The following is a 16,376-nucleotide window of genomic DNA, read 5'->3' on the forward strand; positions in this document are numbered from 1 at the left end:
GGGCAGCAGACATGCTGGTACCTATCAATTACTCATCAAAGCAATGGGTCAAATGGACCTCTGCAGCCCTGCAGAAACACCAGTAGTGGCTTCCAAAGCTTGACAGGCAGTGCTGGCTGCCAACAAGAGAGCTCCCATTCTGCTCTGTGGAAGCAGAATAAATATGTACCACCAGCTCACATGCAGCTGTTTTTACTTTGCAGCAGGCAGTGAGGCAGAGAGGAAAGGTAACTGGAAGTCATTCCTCAGCGTGAAAACAATGGGATTGGGGGTGTTTGGTACTTAGGGCTCTGAGGCACCTGTCCTTCAACTCAAGCTGAGCAGAGGTGCTCAACCAGTGGGTTCCTTGGCTGAGGACCCACGCTCCCGCTCAATGGGATTTTGAACCCTCAGTTTCTTCCCCCTTTTTGTCCTTTGGACTCTTGAGTCCTTGACTTCTGTACCTCTGGGCATCCCCTCTTGACTTAGCATCATCAGCTGCCATTGCTGTGCCTCTTCCTCATTTGGTTTTCTAACTCCCCCCCCCCCCTGCACTAGACCTTGTTTTAGATCCCACCCCTTTTGCACTTTGGACTCTTGGATCCTCAACCTCTGTGCCTCTGGGACCCCCCCCCCCCCCGTTTAAGATTATCAGCTGCCCTTGCTGCACCTGCCCCTTGTCTTGGTTTTCCAACTCTCCACCCCACTCTTGCACCAGACCTCCTGTTGGGTCTTCTCCTTTTTTCAGTCTGGACTCTTGGATCCTCCAGGAGAAGGTGGGCAGGTGGCCACCTCCCAGGCCCAAGGAAAAGGATTGCCTATCTGCAACAACGTTGTATGTGATGAGCAGTGCTCCCCCCCTCCCAAGCCAATCCTCACCAAACCTGGAGGGCAGGTAGAGGGGCATCCTTGAAAGGTTTGCAAGGTAGGCAGACATTTTAAACACTCCTGAAGTTGTGGCTGTGATTTCTCCAGACAGCACTTTCCTGGGGACTCCTTTGGGGCACTATTACTTGCCCCCCACATCCAATCCTCATCAGACTTGGAGGGCAGGTAGAGGAGAGTCAGTTGGTGACTTGCTGCAAGTTTGACATATCCAACCCACAAGCGGGATGTTCTACCACATCACAAACCTCATGAGCTGTGATTAATATCAGGCCCCCAAAGAAGTCACGCCCACATGAACTGTACCGCACCTTACAACCTGCACGGCACTTTGAGAACACAGCCGGAGAGAACAACCGCGACTGCCCATAAGCACTGCACTTAATTAATTAGATTTTAATGGCTTGATAAGTAATTGGATTGTTATATATTTATATATTGAAACAGATATATTTATATATTTATTTTTAGCAGATTGATTAGGAAATTATAAGGGGGATTATTTATTAATATGCTAGAAATGGAAATTAATAAATTAATTTGACTAATCAATTCGAGGGAGTAGTAGGGTGGGTTTAAATTAATTAATTTGATCTACTATATAGTGAGTCAGACAACAAGGGGGTAAAGCGGATTGTGAGGCAAGAACTTAAGTTGCAGACTGAGAATCTGGATGGGAGGGGGGAGACTGTCCTGGATTAGAAAAATCACCCTGGGCATAGGTGTGGATGCTGGGCCAGGGGATTCCAGTGCTCCTAAGAAGGGGAAGGTATGACGGTGGGAATAGACAGAAGAGTAACGGAAGGAGGCGGAGACAAAACAGTGCTCGGCCCCCTTCCAGTCTACTTCCCATCCCAACGGTGAAAGGTAGTGGGGCCAAGAGGAAGTGCCCGTCTCCGCCATTGGTGTTATGCAATGCCAGGTCCGTGAATAATAAGACCTCAACTCTTAGGGAGTTCCTGCTTCGGCAGGACGTAGACCTGGCTTGCGTGACTGAGACCTGGGTGTGAGATGGGGAGACAGTGGCTCTTTCCCAGATGACCCCCCCCCCCGGGTTACTCGGTCTTTTATCAATCACGGACTAACAGGGGGGAGGGGTGGTGTTATTCATACGGGAGGGTTACTCCTTCCGGGCTCTCCTGGCCCCAACGATCAAGGGTATTGAATGTGCTGGTCTAGCGTGGGATGTCGGAGAGGGATTGGCAATCTGGCTGGTGTACCATCCGCCTAACACACCAGCCAGCGCCTTACCATCCCTGATGGAGGCGGTGGCAGGCTGGGCGTTGGAGTACCCAGGGCTTATGGTCCTGGGTGATTTCAACGTCCACGCTGATGACGCGGCCTCCAATCAGGCAATGGACCTGGTGTCGTCCATGGCGACTCTGGGACTCTCTCAATTTGTCACGACACCCACGCATCGGGCTGGGCACATGTTAGACTTGATCTTTGCGTCCGGGATTTTGGTGAACGATATCGCGGTAGAAGCGGTACCATGGTCGGATCACCTAGCCCTCAAGGCCTGTATGGAGACACCGCCTCAACCCTGTGTGGGTGGAGAGCCTATTTTGGCTCCCCCGCAGAGCCTAATGGACCTGGAACAGTTCCAAATGGCCCTGCGGGATCCCTGGCCCCCTGGCAATTCCCTTGATGACCTGGTGGAGGCCTGGCAAAGCCGGCTATCCAGGGCAATCAACGAGATTGTACCTCGATGTCCTCTACGCCCTCATGTGAGGCTGGCGCCATGGTACACCTTGGAGTTACGTCAGCTGAAACAAGGGCTCAAACGACTAGAGAGGCAGTGGCGGCATACTCGTGACGAAGCAACAAGAACATCCTATAGATCGTTTATGAGGTCTTATGAGATGACAGTCAAGGCCGCGAAGAAAGTTTACTTTGAGGCCAGGATTGCGTCTGCAAATTCGCGCCCAGCTCAATTGTTTAGAATAATTGGAAGTCTTACCACACTGCCTCAAGGCAGACCAAATATGAGGGAATTAGAGATAGGCTGCGAGGCTTTTGCAAAATATTTTGCAGATAAAATCACGTCGCTCCACCAGGACGTTCCCATCACATTGCATACAGTACAGGAACTTGAGGCTCCGTGCCTGTCTTCTGATTTTGTTCTGGATCGCTTCGACCCGCTCTGCCTGGAGGAAGTCGACGGAATTCTCTCTTCTGCACGCCCAACAACTTGTGATTTGGACCCTTGCCTTTCTTGGCTGATTAAATCTTGCCAAAGGGAGCTTAGATGTTCTTTATGGAACATCATAAATAGATCCCTTTCTGAGGCTATGGTCTGCCCCCTCCTGAAAAAAAGTACAGCAGACCCGGCCGAATTGGCAAATTACCGACCGGTCTCTAATTTACCGTTTCTTGGTAAAATCATTGAGAGGGCAGTGGCGTTGCAGTTGCAAGGTTTTCTGGATGACGCTTCCATCCTAGACCCTTGCCAGTCCGGCTTTCTTCCAGGTCATGGGACGGAGACAGTGCTGGTCGCCTTGGTAGATGACCTCCAGCGGCATCTGGACCGAGGCGGCGTGGCGGTGCTGATGTTATTAGATCTGTTGGCTGCGTTCGATACGGTCGACCATCAGCTACTGACCCGCTGCCTCGCCGACATAGGGATTGGGGGGCTAGCCCTACAGTGGCTTTCCTCCTTCCTCAAAGGTCGGGGACAAAGGATGGCAATCGGGGGTGAGCTGTCCCAGAGGCACACACTTGATTGTGGGGTGCCGCATGGAGCAGTTCTCTCCCCGATGCTATTTAATATCTATATAAACTTACTTACTATATGCGCCCCCTTGCCCAGATTGCCCGGAGGTATGGGCTTGGGTGTCACCAATATGCAAATGACACCCAGCTCTATCTGCTAATGGATAGCCAGCCTGACTGCGTTCCAGGGAATTTGGACCTGGCATTGCAGGCCATGGCAACTTGGCTTAGGCTGAGCGGGCTGAAGCAGAACCCAACGAAGACAGAGGTCCTTTGCATGGGTCGCGGCGCCCTGGGGAGGGAAATACCTCTCCCAGTTTTTGACGGTGTGCCTCTGAAGGCGGCGCACCGGGTCAAGAGCTTGGGAGTCCTACTGGAGCCTTCATTATCAATGCAGGCCCAGATAGCAGCCACTGCCAAGTCGGTGTTTTTCCATCTGAAGCGGGCAAAGCAGTTGGCTCCCTTCCTGGAGCGCCGGGACCTAGCAACAGTGATCCATGCAACGGTCACCTCAAGATTGGATTACTATAATGCCCTCTACATGGGGCTGCCTCTGTGCCGAACCCGGAGGTTGCAGCTGGTGCAGAACACGGCGGCTAGGCTGATATTGGGGTTCCCGAAATGGGAGCACATACAGCCGGGGCTTCGCGAACTGCACTGGTTGCCAGTTACTTACCGGGTTCGTTACAAAGTGCTGGTTATTACCTTTAAAGCCCTATATGGCCGAGGACCTGCCTACCTAAGGGACCGTCTCTCCCCATACGAACCCCAGAGAGCACTGAGGTCAGCAGGGAAGAACAAGCTGACTATCCTTGGACCAAAGGAAGCCATACTTCAAAACACTCGTACACGGGCCTTCTCCATCGCAGCCCCACACCTATGGAACCAGCTCCCGGAAGAAGTGCGAGCCCTGCGGTGCCTTGACCAGTTCCGCAGGGCCTGCAAGACCACCCTTTTCAGGATGGCCTTTGTTGACTGAGAGACTGCTGTTGGGTGACTTCGCTACCATCATTTATAAATGGAATTAGCACCTGGAAATTTGTATTGTATTGGTTAACGAACGTTTTAAAGTTAATGTGTTTTTAAACTTTGTATAATTTTATGAAAATGTTGTTAGCAGCCCTGAGCCCGCTTTGGCGGGGAGGGCGGGATATAAATAAAATTTTATTATTATTATTATGAAATGAACTGGTTCGGTAAATGGGAAGGTTTGTGGTTTTGTGAGACCCTATGAACCACGAGCCAGGACAAACCTAAATTTTCCCGGTTTGTACCCATCCCTATCTGGGTGTATTGCAAGCTCAGGTAACAGTGTCCATATTCAAATTAGATGTTGTATTATGAGGAGTAAGGAGTTGTTTAAGGTTGAGGGGCTGATTGTGGGCAAGAAAAGGTTTGCCTTCCAGTACCTGTGAAAGAGAACTGTTATTATGCAGTAGAGATTGTGAGTCACTGTTGATGCATTGAACTGTTTTGAGTTGAGAGCCGTATGTGACCACTAGTGGTGTTCTGTCTCTCCCATAAGAAGAGCTGGTAACCAGCCACAATAGTTTCATAGTGAGAGAGTTTGAAACTTAATGCTGCTGAGGAACCTAGGACATCCAGCTTTCTTTGTTCTCTATTATTTCTGGTCCTTATGGATATCTGCCAGAGCCAGTTTCTCCCCCTTCTAAATCAACCAGATTTAATCAGAATCAGCCTGGTGTTTCATCACAATCTGAACTGCCTCAGTCTGTGGAGGCTTCAGAAAGAGACCTGGAATTTTTGCAGGAGGTTAACAGTGTTCTGCAATCATGCAAGCCTAACGCTGGAAACCATATATGTAGTAAGTGGAGACAGTTTTCCCTCTGGTGTAGTAGGAAGGAGGTATTTCCAGATAGTGCCTCGTTGCAGGTGATTTTTGAATATTTATTGTGCATGAAAACTAAGGGCCTGGCATTTCCTCTTTGAATATTCACGTGGTTGCTAGCACTAGAGAACTGAGGGAGGATTAGTCTTCTCCCACCATTTATCCAAGAGGTATCTTAAAGAGCTAGGTAATCTTTGCCCGTCCAGGATCCTTTAGTGCCCCATAGGTCTCTATTGGTTGTGTTAGCACAGTTAATGTTCAAACCGCAAGCTACCTGTTCTTTTGCAGAGCTTTCTATGAAGGTGTGTTTCTTAGCAGCTTATACTTCAGCCGGAGAGTGAATGAATTAGCAGCTCTTCAGACAGACTCTCTGTTTTTGAAGTTTTTTTCACCCTGGAGAGGGTAATCCTTCGCCCTAATCTTAGATTTCTCCCTAAGTTAGTTTCCAGGTTCCTTTTATCCCAAGATATAATTTTGCTCATTTTCTTTCCTTCACCAGGCTCTGAAAATGAACGTTTGTGGCATCCCTTAGATGTTAGAAGGACGCTACTATTTTACCTCAAGAACCCTGGAGTTCTGCAGGGATAGAGCCCCATTTATCTGCTTTAATGGCCCTAAAAGTGGTAGGAGAGTGTCATCTCAAACCCTGTCCTGATGGATTGTCAGGGCCATTAGGGTGTTTTATGGTAGAGCCAGGTTACCATGCCCTTTAAACATTTATGCCCATTTTACTAGGGCAGTGGCTTCAACAGCTTTTCTGGAAGGGATGCCATTGATGGAGATTTGCAGAGCTGTCACTTGGTCATTGGCAGACACATTTGTGTGTCACTACGCTTTACACCTGCAAAATGAAAGGCTCAAGTACTTAAGACAGTACTTCATTTGCTGTTCAAATGAGAAGTAGCTTGCTAGAATCCCCATTTTTGAGGCATTGCATATCTCAAAAGGGTGACCTCCAATAACAGTTGTTTTTTTAAAAAAAATCTCTCCTAGAAAGGCGATAATAAGCTTGCTTTAAAGTATATCTAAATGACATATGTACAGAACCATGAATTCACAATTTATTGCTAGGCTGATACCATACATTTGCTATGCAAAATGGATAAAATTAGATTCTTTGTTCTGATAAGTAGACAAAATTTATGGCAAGAGTGAATAGGAAGATTATTTAAATGTAAGCTGGCAAACATCCTTATGCCTCTGGTAGTACCACAGTTAATTAGGTTTGCTTCTCATCTTTACATTAAAAATAACATCAACAGCCTCATTTCTTTGATTCTATACCATGAACAGAAATGCTGGTTTTCTGTATCTGATTACAAATCTCCTGATTACAAATCCTATCAGCCTCCAAATTGAATGTACTTCTATTGGTATTTGATTCATGTTGCTGAGTTCATTGTTCCTTTATCAGTTTATGCAATCTGATAGTGCTTGAATCTATGTATATATCCAGCTTCCAAATAACAAAACTTGGCAGCAATCACTTTTTAGTAGCAGTCTGCTACAGATAGTGTCTCTGTAGATTACGTTTTCTTATAGATCAGGGAAACATTTGTGTTCTTTTAATGCAGTGGTTCTCAAACTGTGGGTTTGGACCAATGCTGCCAATCTCCAGGTGGTGCCTGGAAATCTCCTGGAATTATACTTGATCTCCGGAGATCAGTTCCCTTTGGAGGACAGACTCTAAGGCATTATGAAGGAACACACATATATAAATTCATATTATTAAAAGGTCTCCCCAAGCCTCGGCTTCCCGAGGCTCCCACAAAGCTCCAGGAATTTCCAAACCTTGGAGTTAGTAATTCTAGTTGAGACCCAAATAGAGTTGCCAATCCCCAGTTGGGGGCAGGGGATCCCCTGGTTTGGAGACCCTCCCCCTCCTGCTTCAGCAGGGAGGGAGAATATCTGCTGGGCACTCCATTATACCCTGTGAAGACCAGTTCCCATAAGGTATAATGGAGAATCAATCTGTATCTGGGGCAGCTGTTTTTTTGAGGTAGAAGCACCAAGTTTTCAGCATAGCATCTGGTGCTTCACCTCAAAACACCTCCCAAGTTTCAAAAAGATTAGACCAGGCAGTTCAATTCTGTGAGCCCCAAAAGAAGGTGTCCATATCCTTCATTAATTCCAAATGGAGGGAAGGCATTTAAAAGGTGTGTGGTCCCCTTAAATGTGATGGTCAGAACTCCCTTTGGAGTTCAGTTGTGCTTGTCACCCAAAGTCTCCTGGCTCTATCCTCAAAGTCCCCAGACATTTATTGAGTTGGACCTGGTACCCCTAGTCTCAGAAGTGGATTTTGACATTTTCATAAGTGAGTGATAGGACTAGGAAGGAGGCAGTGGAACTGGGTGAGCTGGGAGAGGAGGTTCTGGAATGTTTGATAGTAAATTTGAGTTTGCTTCTGCATGCTGAAATGGTTATAAAACACAGCCTGTTACCCAAAAATGCTGTAAACTTATTTTATTTTTCTTTATTTTACTTCATTTATCCTCCACCTTTCTTTCCAGTGGGGACCCAAAGAGGCATACATCATTCTCTCCTCCATTTTTGTCTTCAGAACAATGCTGCGAAATAGGTTAGACTGACAGAATGTGACTGGCCCCTGGTCACCTAATGAGTTTCCATGGCAGAGTGAGGATCTGAACCTCTGTTTCTCCAGTTTCTTGTCTTGACTACACCATACTGGTAGCAATAAAATATAATCTGATGTGTGATATGAAATTCTTGTGATTTATGCTGGGGAGAGGGGAAGGTAGTATGGAATTATTTTGCAATAGGTTCCTAAAAAATAGAGTAAGTTTAGCAGCCAGTCCCACTTTGAAAAAAATTAAGAATCAATGATTTAGAGAACTATTTGTTTTAAGCAACAAGTATGAAACAAAGGTTAACATTTCTACATAATTTGATGATCAAGGCCCAGTTAGTTTAAGCAGGACTGAACATCAGTTTGTTTCTAACAGAAAAATAATTTGAAAAGTCACAGATATATGAAAATTACTTCTGTCTCGTCAACTAATTTGGGATGCCCTCTTTGTGTGCAAAATTCTGAATGGGGTTCTACAGACACAATAACAATAAGAAAGTATTAGCTGGAAGTCAAATGCCTTTTCTTACACATTCATGTATTTGCTGCAAGAATTCTTTGAAGGCTTACTTCCCTTCCAAATCCTACATTTGAATTTTTCCTCCATGTTACATTTGAATTTTTCCTCCATGTTAGTTGTTTGTGTAATATTTTATGTTATCAAAGTATGTAACTAGTTTGTTCTTGTTAAAGTGCACATGTTTAATCTAATGTTAAATGGATTTATTATCTAGGCTTTGATAAGTGTGACTGCAATGTAAATAGATCAGATTATCCCAGTTTGTGTTGTACATGTGAAGATGTAGTGGAGCATTTAAATATTGTGATATTAGACCATTTAGCACAATGACTATACACTGTTTTTAGACGATAATTTTTAATGTGTTTACCTACTAGCTTTCAAGAAAATGTAATTTGCAGCTTTGGTGATTTGAGAGCACTGCCATTCTAAGCCAAGGGACATCCCTTTATACGAACATATATATGAACATATGAAGCTGCCTTCTACTGAATCAGACCTCCCTCGGTCCATCAAAGTCAGCATCGTCTACTCAGACTGGCAGCGGCCCTCCAGGGTCCCAAGCTGATATTTTTCACGCCTACTTGCCTGGACCCTTTTTAGTTGGAGATGCCGGGGATTGAACCTGGGACCTTCTGCTTACCAAGCAGATGCTCTACCACTGAGCCACTGTCCCTCCCCAAATATACCTTTTACCGCTCCTTCTCTACAGCCTGCCCAAACTGAGCATTCTCCAACAATTATCATGTACTGGGAATACAGCTGTTGTGGAGAAAAATACAATAGGCTCTAGAAAGAGACTTTGTGTGTGTGCTCCCCCACCTTTGCTGTCTTTCCTCTCACCCACCCAAGTTAAGACATTCACTCCTCTCCCCCACACCTCCAGAGAAGTTGATCTCTGCCATCTGGAGAGCAGTTGTAATTCTGAGTGATCTCCACATCACTTGGAGATTGGCAACAATAGTTCCCAGGAGGAAATGGCTAATTTGGAGGGTGGTCTATGGCATTGTATCTGTCTGAGGTTCCAGCTCTCCTCAAGCCTTACCCTCTCCAGGCTCTACCCCTCAAATCTCCAGGAATTTGTCATCCTGGAGCTGGAAACTGCTAAGTCGCAGTGGCTGTTATAGGGGGGCTGCTGCTGAACAGGAGCAAGCAGCTAGGCCTAGTTAAGCCATAACAGTCAGAAGAATAATTATGGGGGGGTACAGGAGGGCATTGTGACAGTCACAGATGCTGAAGCTCAGCATTCCTTTTGTTTGCAGTGCTGCCCTTTCCTGTCATGTTCAGCCTTGTGGCATTTAGCATCACTGTGAGCTTGTGGCATAATCGGGGTGGGGGTGGGGGGAAGGTTGCCTGCCCTGGTTGTGTTATGATATACCATAGAGCAAGGGTGGCCACACAGAATAAACGTCAGATGTCTGAGAGCCATGAGACATGATGTCAGATGTTTGAGAGCTGCAAGACAAGGAAGGAAGATGGTGAGAGGGGAGGGTAGAAGTGGAAAGAAAGCAACTTTAACTTTAAATGCAGTGATTTAAAGAGAGAAATGCCATCTACAAGCCAGTCAATGGGGCTGTGGGGGCTTCAAGAGCCACACACTATGTGTGAAAGAGCCACATGTTGCTCCTGAGCCACAGTTTGGCCACCCTGCCATAGAGTATGTGCCTCAAGGTGGCCATTTGCTGTAGAGGAAATGATGTAACTTCAGTTTTCTATCTCCTCCCCCCTCCCTACAACCTCTACCTAGTAAAAATGCAGTCTTTCTTTGCAGTGAGGACCAAAGCAGGAGAGAAGCAGCAGGGTATGATGACACAGAGTCCACCTAGCAAAAGCAGCCATTTTCTCCAGGGGAGCTGATCTCTGCCATCTGGAGAGTGGTTGTAATTCTGAGTGATCTCCAGCTCTCACCTGGGGATTGGCAACAATGGTTTCTAGGAGGAAATGGCTGGTTTGGAGGGTGGAATCTATGGCATTATACCTGCCTGAGATCTCACCCTTCCTCTAACCCATCCTCTCCAGGCTCCACCCTTGGAGTTGGAAACTGCTAAGTCACATTGCTGTCATGGGGGGGGGGGGCTGCTGCTGAACAGGAGCAAGCAGCTAGTTAAGTCATGCCAGTCAGGTGGCATCAAGTCACCGAGAGGATGCTGCCAGGCCTAGGGTAGCCAACCTTCTGGTGGAGTCTAAAGATCTCCTGGAATCATAACTGAACTCCAGACAACAGATTCATCTTCCTCTGGAGAAAACAACTGCCTTGGAGGGTGGACTCTGGCAAAATATTCAGCTGAGGCCTCACTCTTTACTGACAGAAGCAACCTTGGTTGTCTAGCAGCAGCCTCTGGCTAGCAGATCTTCTTCGTGGTCTCTGTGCTTCACGCTCATGGGATATAGCGCCTGCGCCGATCCCCCAAATCGGTACCTAAAAAGCCCGGGATTTTTTCACGCTCAGCACCAGTGGGCATGCGCAGGCGTCCCAGTACGCATGCTTACCGGAACCAGCGCGAGGATTCCACCAGTTCTTTTTTGACCGCTACGCTGAGAGGATCTCCTTTCAGTTCTCCATTAGGTACAGTAACCCTTTGGATTTTCTTCTTGTTTATAGCCCATTTGTTGTTTTGCCATAGTTAATAGTTAGATAGTTTATAGTTATAGATAGTTATTGCTAGGGGAAAAAAAGATTGTTGTTGGATCTGCCCTTCGGGGCTTTATTCCCCCCCCCCCCCCCGCCATTCCTTCATAAAGTATTCTGTGTGGTTCTTTTTGGTGCCTATGGAAAGGCATTAGGGTTTTTTTAAGAGGTACCGCTTGTGTGGTAAGAAGATCGCACCTCCTGACGGTCACTCCTTCTGCTTATTGTGCCTGGGCAAGGGACACCGAGTTGACTTGTGCCTGCACTGCTTAACCTTCTCTAAGCAAACCCGCAAAAACCGTGCAGCGAGACTATCTGCTGGCACTTGTGAAATTGGCTCTTTGTCCACCGAAAATGGCAACGGGCCCGTCGGTACAGAAGCTGCCCCGGCCCCAACGGTTATATCGGTCGATCCATCATCTCCGATGCAGACCAATATGCCATCCGAGCGAGGCCGACCCACAAAACGATCCTCTGAAGGGTCAGTGCTGACTCCAGCCAAGAAACGTCAGGACGATTCGGGGACCCAATCATCCCTCCCGAAGAAGAAGCAAAAGAACAGGCTCTCCCGCACTCCTTCCCCTTCTTGGGATGCTTCAGTGTTGACGCAATCTGCTCCACCCCAAAAGATCCTGGCGTCTCCACGTCCAAGGAGTCCTTCGGTATCGAGAGGCAAGGATTCACAGCAGCTTCTCCAGTTGGGATCGGAGCATGGGATAGACCTGACCCAGCACACCCACTCATCGGGATCGCGCCATCAGAGTGACAGTGGTTCGATTTCGGCGGTCGATCCCTCCCGAGAGACGTAGAGAGAGGGTGGAAGAAGTACAAGCTCGATCGTTGGTATCTCTGCGGTCCCCCAAGCGAGCTTCGACTCCGATACTCTCCGAACACTCAGTCAGAAAGGACTCCTCGTCATCGGACTCCGATGACCCGGTACCGATGACCCGGACAGAGCTGTGGAACCTTCGCCAGCATCGCATATTGCTGAGGACCTTCCCATGTCGCCATCGGAAGAGCTGAAGTCTTATGGGGACCTGGTGAAATGAATGGCACACTCGCTCTCCCTCACAGTGACGCAACCGCAGCCAGTCGTCAATGACACTGTCTTCAATATTATGCAGCGGGGCACATTGACGGCTGTGGCCTTACCTGTAACAAAAGTCATTCTGCAGGCGGTGAAGGAGCCTTGGGCAAAGCCAGCTGTCCACTCCTATTTCTTCCAGGAGATTGGATCATATGTATTGGGTCCAGGAGGCTGGTGCTGAGTTTTTATTTGCTCACCCCAAACCCAACTCAGTGGTAGTCTCCTCGTCATCCAAGGCCCACAAGACCCATTCTTCTCCACCTGACAAGGAGGGCAAGAAATTGGACAATGCAGGAAGGAAGTTTTATTCGGCTGGAGCCTTGGCTAGATACCAATACTCAATTTGGGAGCAGCTCATACCCCTTTTGTCCTCCCTAAGCGAGGAAAAGAGATCTGCGTTTAGAAAGCTGCAAAAGGAGGGCTTTGCTGTAGCCAAGCAACAACTGACTGCAGCAAAGCACATCGTTGACGTATCAGCCAAAACCATCATGTCTGCTGTCTCCCTACACCGTCACTCTTGGCTGAGGTCTGCAGCTCTCCAGCCTGACACCAGGGTTTTCGTAGAAGATCTACCCTTTGAGGGTGAAGGTCTCTTCATCTCAACCACAGACAGTGTCCTCCAGGAGATGGACAGGAGCATAAAAACCTCAAGGAACCTGGGTGTCCCGGCCTCATCTAAGGCTGCTAGGCCAAAGCAGTGGCACAAATCCTGGCCTAAGCGGCCCTACCAAAAATTCTCCCCTGATCAGCAGTGGAGACCTTGATCTTCCCAACCTGAAAGTAGGTCTCCTTACAGGGGAAATAACCGAAACAGGTTTGCTTCAGCACAAACCACTGGCAAATCTAAGGGTGCTCGCCCACAAAAGCAGGGCCTTTGACTTTCCAGTAGCACGCATTGCCGCCCCTACTTCATCTATCATCCACCTTCATCCAACCCTTCCGGCTTGGGAGTCCATCTCCACAGACAGGTGGGCTCTTTCCATCATAGCAGAAGGGTACAAGATAGACTTCGTTCAGGTTCTGACTCAGTCAGTGATTGTCACCACACCCCCTTCCCCACTTCTGCTGGCGGAGATGAGCAACCTCTTACAGAAACAAGCCATAGAACCGGTCCCAGTAGAGGCCAGAACGGGAGGCTTCTACTCTCGTTATTTCCTGGTTCCCAAACTGGATGGGGTATTGAGGCCAATTATGAACCTTCGGAATCTGAACAAGTTTATAGTGTACCAGAAATTCAGAATGTCCACTCTGCAAACAATCCTTCCCCTCATCAACCAAGGGGACTGGATGGCAACGTTGGATCTCAAGGATGCCTACTTCCACATCAGCATCCATTCTGCGTACAGGCATTTGCTTCGGTTTGCAGTAGGTTCCAACCACTTCCAGTGCAAAGCCCTTTCGTTCAGTCTGTGCACTGCACTTTGGGTATTCACCAAGATGATCAGTGTTGTGGCCGCACATCTCCGGCTTCAAGGCATAGTCGTCTTTCCATACATCGATGATTGGCTCCTTGTGGCAGAGTCGGAAGAAAGTCTGTCCAACCATATTGCCACTACTCTTCGTCTTCTTCACACCTTAGGTCTGCAGGTCAACATGGCAAAGTCTCATCTTACTCCATCATGGACAGTTCAGTTTATAGGGGCTTTGCTGGACTCAAACCTTCACTGCGCCTTTCTGCCTCAGCAGAGAGCGACGGACATCATCAATCTTGTCATTCTTTTCCAGAGTCGGAAATGGGGCACAGCACAACAGCTGCAGCGGATGCTGGGGCTGATGGCGGCGACTACAAGCTTGCTGCTGTTCGCAAAATTGAGAATGAGAGGTCTTCAGCTGTGGTTTCTCAGACAGTTTCAGCCTTTACGGGACTCACCTTGGAAGACGTTTACGATTCCACCTTTGACCCTCCAGACCCTGTGATGGTGGAAATCCAGAGACGATATTTGTCAGGGAGCTCCCTTCCACCTACCTGCAACAACGGTGACCATCACCACAGATGCGTCTTTGTGGGGCTGGGGTGCTCACATGGACTCTCTCTGTGTGGGGGGCCCTTGGCCTCCACAATTGACTCATTGCCACATAAACTATCTGGAACTGTTGGCAATTCACTTTGCCCTTCGGTCTTTCCGTCTCATAGTGGCAGGGAAGGCGGTGGCCCTGTTGACGGTCAATACTACAGCCCTGTGTTATATCAACAGGCAGGGCAGGACAGTCTCTCGTCAACTCTGTGCGCTAGCACTAGAGCTGTGGATGAAGTGCCTGGAGCACGACATCTTCATAAGGGCTGCACACCTTCCAGGGGTGCTCAATCTGCAGGCGGACTTGTTGAGCAGAGGCAATGTCGATGGCATTCCTAAAAGGCGTTTCCCTGACGGACATGTGCAAGGCTGCCACCTGGTCCTCTCCACATGCTTTCATGAAGCACTACGCTCTGGATGTGCATGCTCAGCAGAGGACTCATCTGGGAGCTGCGGTGCTGCAAGCTGTCTCTTCTGTTTGACCGTCTTCCCACCTCCAGGTATGTCTTGCTTGCTAATCTCCCATGAGTGTGAAGCACAGAGACCACAAAGAAGATAGACAGGTTGCTTACCTGTAACTGTAGATCTTCGAGTAGTCGTGCATTCACACTACCCGCCCTCCTTCCCCACTGCTGACGGTCTCCCTCCAGTAGGGGCTTCCAGCAGTCAAGAAGGAACTGGTGGGATCCTCACGCTGGCTCTGGTGAGCATGCGTACTGGAACGCCTGCACATGCCCACTGGTGCCGAGCGCGAAAAAATCCCAGGCTTTTGAGGTACTGATTCGGGAGATCGGTGCAGGCGCTATATCCTATGAGTGTGAATGCACAGATGACCACTCGAAGATCTACAGTTACAGGTAAGCAACCTGTCTTTTCCGAGTCTTCATCTGTCCTGGGGCAAGGCTGAGGGGAGGAGGGAGGGAGTGATACAAAAGAGGTGGCCGCCATGAAATCTGAGAAGATAGTTTGTTAGGCCACAGTAGAGCGGCAGCCCTTTCTGAGGCTGGTTGACAGAGAGGACACAGGAGCATTGGAGATGTGTCTGTCTCTGAGCTAAGACTGTTTTGGTGGTTTGTTCAGCATTCTCAGGCTTCAGTAAGCAGGGGACAGGGGAGTCAGCCAGTGGGAACCCAGTGGCGGTGACTGACGCACGATGGGCCAGTGTTTTCTGGAGTGTACCCCTAAGCCAATGGGAGACCTGGATATGGCCTTATCACAAGACTTTTATTATATAAAGGATAATCATTTCATTGTGAGTACTTATTCCTTCAGTTTCTAGTAAAATTAGACAAACTAGTGAAGGTATGAAATCTCACCTGCCATTATAGTATACAGGAATAAAACTGCTGACACAGGCATTGTTGACTGATTAGCCTGCAAAACCATAGTATGAAATGTATTGACATTCTTCAGCCTGTTTTCACCTGTTTGTGGGTTAATTTTGTTTTACTTTGTTTACCTGTTTGTGAGACAGTTCAGTGTACAGAGGGCATGCAGTCATTCCAGTTCCTTATTCAGATTTCTTTTGTAATACAGGCCTTTTGGAGGCACTCCAAATAGAAGCTTGTGGTGCCAGAATCAGTGTTTGGACCCAGCTCCACTGTATGTCCTCCTGCAGGGGGCAGTCTCCGTAGTGTGGGGATTAATCATTTGAGGTGGTCCAAAGATTGTTTTGGGGTGCAGCCTGGCCCCAGTGTCCACCTGTGTGATTGTCCTTGGGGCACCCCACTTTGGAGCATCTGGCAGAACTGCATATGCCCCCTTGAAGGGGAAAGTCCCCTGAATGTGGGTGTATGATGTGTGGGGATCTTAATGTAGAGCCAGTTTGGTATAGTGGTTAATAGCAGATGACTCTAATCTGGAGAACCAGGTTTGATTCCCCACTCTTACGCAAGTAGCTGCTGGGTGACCTTGGGTGATTCACAGTTCTTGAAAGAGTTATTCTCTGAAGAGCAGCTCTCTCAGCCCCACCTACCTCACAAGCTATTTGTTTTGGGGAGAGGAAGGGAAGGAGATTGTAAGGAGCTCTGAGACTCCATGTGAAGGTTAAATGAATCCAAATTAACAAACCCAACGTTAAAAGAAATGACTATAAATATAGAACAGTTATACA

At 47.9% G+C, this 16,376-nt stretch overlaps 1 protein-coding gene across 4 annotated transcripts in view; it reads left to right on the forward strand.

Moving 5' to 3' along the window:
- The window catches only part of DAPK1 (death associated protein kinase 1), a 165,912-nt gene that overhangs the window by 36,984 nt on the left and 112,552 nt on the right, over positions 1-16,376 (forward strand). The window lies entirely within an intron of this gene.

This window comes from Heteronotia binoei, chromosome 4, assembly GCF_032191835.1.
Source record: "Heteronotia binoei isolate CCM8104 ecotype False Entrance Well chromosome 4, APGP_CSIRO_Hbin_v1, whole genome shotgun sequence".
Classification (NCBI taxonomy): domain Eukaryota; kingdom Metazoa; phylum Chordata; class Lepidosauria; order Squamata; family Gekkonidae; genus Heteronotia; species Heteronotia binoei.